The 5000-nt window shown below is 27.8% G+C and overlaps 1 pseudogene; it reads right to left on the bottom strand.

Annotated features, from left to right (window-relative positions):
* LOC136071306 (uncharacterized) overlaps nucleotides 1-5000 on the bottom strand; it is an 11078-nt pseudogene that overhangs the window by 3909 nt on the left and 2169 nt on the right.

Below are 5000 nucleotides of genomic sequence, written 5' to 3'. Positions count from 1 at the left end.
AGTTCCTTTCCTTTTAAACTGTCGTTCCACCTTTATTGCCATGTGCACCATGTCCCCCAACTCCACGTAGTGCTGCAACTTCACCACGTTTGCAATGTCCTGATTCAGCCCATTCAAAAATCTTGCCATAGTAGCTTCTCTATCCTCCTCTACATTAGCCTGAATCATGGCAATCTCCATCTCCTTGTGATAGTCATCCACGCTCCTATAGCCTTGAGTAAGACTCTATAATTTCATATACAAGTCCCTATAGTAGTGACTAGGGACAAACCGCCTCCTCATGGTGGCCTTCATTTCTTCCCATGTCTCAATAGGCCTCTCATAGTTTCTTCTTCTGTTCATCACAAGTTGATCCCACCATATAATAGCATAGTTAGTAAACTCAGTCACAGCTAGTTTTACCTTTTTCTCCTCAAAGTAGTTGTGGCACTCAAAGATGAACTCCACCTTCTTTTCCCATTAACATATTAAACGTGTCAATTTTGTTTCTAAAATTTTGATATTGTGTCAAAATAATCTTTATTATTAAGAGGTACATGAAAAGAATTGATGTATCTAACATTAATATCAAAATAATATTTTTATGCCATCTAAGCTATCCTTTGAATTATCACATGTCCTTAATTAGAAAATAAGAAAAAATATTTGAAAAAATATTAATTGCATCTCCATAAGTAAATGAGATGTCATTTTATTAGCAAAAATTGAAAATTTCTTTTCTTTTCTTTTCCCCTGCTTTCTTGGCAACCAAATGGGGTTTAAGTCTTGACTTTTTAGTTAAAGTGCTCATAAACATCATCTAAAAAACATACTATTGACCTAATTTTAAAATGAAAATTAAAATAAATAAATAAAAAAAAAAGCCAAATGTCAATTTTTTACACTATCATTTTTTTAAGAAGTTAAAGTTATTACCAATTATATTATAAAAATTTTGTAAACTAACATGGTAATGAATATAATTAGTGTCATGTCAACAAGGTAATAATCAATTTCCTAATTATTTTTCTATTTTGTGTTTAAAAATTGATACATTCATTTAACAAAAGTAGTGTGTAACCCCGAGCATATACACATGTACATTTAAAAACAATTACAATTATGTGTGTGTGTGTGTGTGTGTGTGTGTGTGAGAGAGAGATTTAAAATCTAATTGGATCTAGACTCTTCGGTTTTTGTACCAAATAATTCACCTACTACAAAAATTAAAATATTAGATGTGATACATGGCGCAAAATTGAACTCCAATTAAAATTCAATTTAGAATCTAATTGATTTTAGACTCTTTGATTTTTGCACCAATTAATTCACTTGACACACAAATTTAAAAATTAGATGAGACACGTGACGCAAAATTAGACTCTAATTTAGAATTTAGTTAAATTTTCTCTCAGTTTTGGCTATATATATATATATATATGTATGTATGTATTTATGTATGTATAGCTACCTACCATCACTCTATTTAAAATTACAGGTTGTTCATAAAATCACTGTCCCATATATGACCCTTTTTTAGGAGCCACTATCTCATCACAAAAACTATCTCATAAAAAATAAAATAAAATAAAATAAAAAAGTTAGTATATTGCAATGTATTTGGAATGGTGAGTCCATTGGTATTTGGAAATCAATTTTTTTTAAACCTTAAATTGGACACGTGGTGCAAATTAGACAACAACTGGAATCCAATTTAAAATCTAATTAGATTTTCTCTTAATTTTTGCTTTAATTATATATATAGACTAGTTATTGGCCTGTGCGTTGAACGATTTTTTTTGGTATGATATTTTTTGGAAAATATTATGACTAGAGAACATTTTTTTTTTTTGGGGGAAAAAAACTTCTTTCATTTTTATGTAGTGATTTCAAAAAAATACAATGAAGGGTTTTATGATAAATTTTGTTAGTTTTATGAAATACAATTATATAAAATAAAACTCATAAAATGCATAAGAAATATGTAAAGGAATAATTCATGACTATGCATGAAAGTTATTGTATTTTTTTTTTTTTTAATTTCTATTAGCTAGATCACATTTCTTAAATAAACTGAACAACCATTTCATCACCCCATTATGCACATAATGTTTGGAATGTTGTTAGTTAGTACATGATTGCTTGATAAACAATATTGAGTAAAAATTAATTTAATTCTATTTAGGAAATTTTTTGTGCAATTTTCATTTTCATGTCCATTTTTTTAATCTAATAGATTTAATTTTTCACGTTAGTTAATTGAATATTATTGTGTTTATACTTTTTTTTCTTAACTGCAATTGATAATTCACAATATGAGTAAACAACTTATTGAGTATTGCAAAAGATACAAATATGAACATTAACATGAGCATGAACATGAAGGGAGATTTCTATTCATTTTCTCGAAGAAAAAATGTACTTAAGGAAAATTCCAAACTTTATTAGGTAAAGAAGAATCAAAGTTATAGATAGCAAAATCAATAAACCAAAAATTTTAGAAGCCTGAAAGGAGCCATTACTCATTTGAAACAATCCAAAATACTCAAGGACTAAAAAAGAAAAAAAAAACCATCCACTCCACACTTCCATCACAACTGCTTTGGCTCAAGGAAAATAATATATATCCCTATATCTTCTTTTTCTTTTTTTTTTACAAATAATTACAATATACTGCTAATCCAGTAACTTGAACCCTTTTTTCCCTGACTCTTGCAATTTGAACCTTTTCTCCCTTAAGCCCCAGACACTTTGTGTATGGGGAGATGCCAATTCAGCTACATAGCCTTCGACATATATATATATATATATATATCTCTCATTTAATTAATATAGAACTTCCTTTAAAAAAAATTAATATGTTTATCATAATTGTACGTTTTTAGACCGCTTAAACACAAACAAATTAACCTAGTTATATCTAAAAGTTGAGTCGTAGTATTTATTGTTCTTACACTCATGTTGCGCCACCTCATCTACTACATCATTAACCATATAATTATTCATTTCTAATTTATTTTTTATTCCAATTTTTTGTTGACAATATTAAATATATAAATAGATTGGCTTTACACATTCATCTTGGGTGGTTTTAACTTGACATATAATTTTGTCTTTATATATTCATCTACTTTAATTTAGATGTTTTTAACTAAAAACTAAAATAAATGAATAATAAAAAGCCAAAAATAATGTTTATACATATCTATCTATGGCATATATAATATGGAAGTTTTGCAAAAAATTTACAAATTTCTTTTTGCACCACGTCGTTAACATCTTTTTTTTTTCTTTTTCTTTTTTTTGCAATTTTTACTTATTTAACCTTTCATCTTCTTCAACCTTGTCTTCTTAGTTTAATTTTTCATCTCTTCCAATAATTGTTTTTTAGAAAATTTCATTTGATTCCTCTATATATTTTTAAATTTTCACCAGCTTCTTAAATTCTACCACTACTAAATTTTCTCAATAATTGCCTTTTTAAATTTTCAACCTTTCATCTACTTCAACCCTTCCTCCATCTTGATTTTCTTATAAATTTCTCTTTACTTCATTTCCACATCTCTCCCTTATTCCTTCCAAGTTGTTCATGACAAAAAAAATTAAGAGGTAATTACACTACCCTCCCATACGATTTGGGAAAATGACACTCCACCCCAAATCTTAAGGAAAAAAAAAACACACCCCTCCCTTGAAGTTTGAAGAAATTGACATTCTCCCTTCTTTTCTTTTCTTTTTATTAATAATGAAATATTTTGAATTTTTATAAGAAGCTCTTTAAAAAAATTTAATCGTGGTTAGTAAAAAATAACCAATAAATTTAGAATTAAATGCAAAATTTATCAAGTACCAAAAAACACTTGCAATGGAAAATTTCTTCATAACCCATTGAAAAAAGAAGAAGAAAAGAAAGAAATCAAAATTCACACTTAATATTTTGAATTACACTTTAATTAAAAATTTCAAATAATGAATTTTAATTATGAAATAAGATAATTTTGGACACATGCCCTAGGCAAAGGGCAGGTTAGTACAAAAAAATTTTAATATTAATTTAACAAAGTTTGGTCAATGGGATGTTAAAGGGAGAAAGTGTTTTTTTTTTTTCAAGTTTGGGGTGGAGTGTTATATGTCTAAACCTCAAGGGAGGGGAGTGTAATTACCCAAAAATCAATACTCTCTCTCTCTCTCTCTCTCTCTCTCTCTCTCTCTCTCTCTCTCTCTCTCTCATTTTTTATCTATTGAATGACAAGGACTTAATTAATAGTTTTTAAGTGAAATGTTAACGGATACCCGGAGCTTTAGTTTATAAATTATTTTTAGGAACATTTTATGAGAAATGATAATTCAATTAATTTTTTTTATAGCTTTTTATATTTCTCATTAAAGAAATGTCAAAATTTTCCTAATATGTTTTGTTAATCATGACCCTAAGAGCACTAATTAACATTACTCATAATTTAATACTATTACAAATAAAAATACATCTTCTATTAGTACTTAGTAGTTACAAATAAATATACATTACTCATTTTAGTAGCAATCAATTGTTAAGTCACTGTGGATTCCAGTTAGCTTAACTGGTAAAATTTCTGATAATTGAATATAAAATTTAGGGTTCAATCCCCGCTTATACCAAAAACGTATTGATGTCTTGGTATTTTACTCTAATAGTAAAAAACTATTATAAAAACGGACACCATAAGTTATGAAACTTTCAAAAAATGAAAATAAAAAGTACTTTGGGATCTTTTTACATTTGGATTTGGGGCCTAAGGAAATTTCTTCTCGCTTGGGTACATAGTGGAGCCGGGCTGAACATTTTTAATATATATTATCCGAAATAATATCTTGGCTTCTGTCTGACTGAGTTCTATAAATGACAAAAGATACCATCCATAAATAGACTCACAATTTCTCGTTAACCCAAAAGGATAAGGAACACTCATGCTATTAGTTTTCTCATTCTCTCTTTCCAGAGAAAACAAATCCTTTTTTTTTTTTTTTTTTTTTTTTTTGGG

The sequence above is a fragment of the Quercus suber genome, unplaced genomic scaffold, assembly GCF_002906115.3.
Source record: "Quercus suber isolate HL8 unplaced genomic scaffold, Cork oak 2.0 scaffold_301, whole genome shotgun sequence".
NCBI lineage: Eukaryota > Viridiplantae > Streptophyta > Magnoliopsida > Fagales > Fagaceae > Quercus > Quercus suber.
This window is presented reverse-complemented; position numbering and strand designations above follow the sequence as displayed.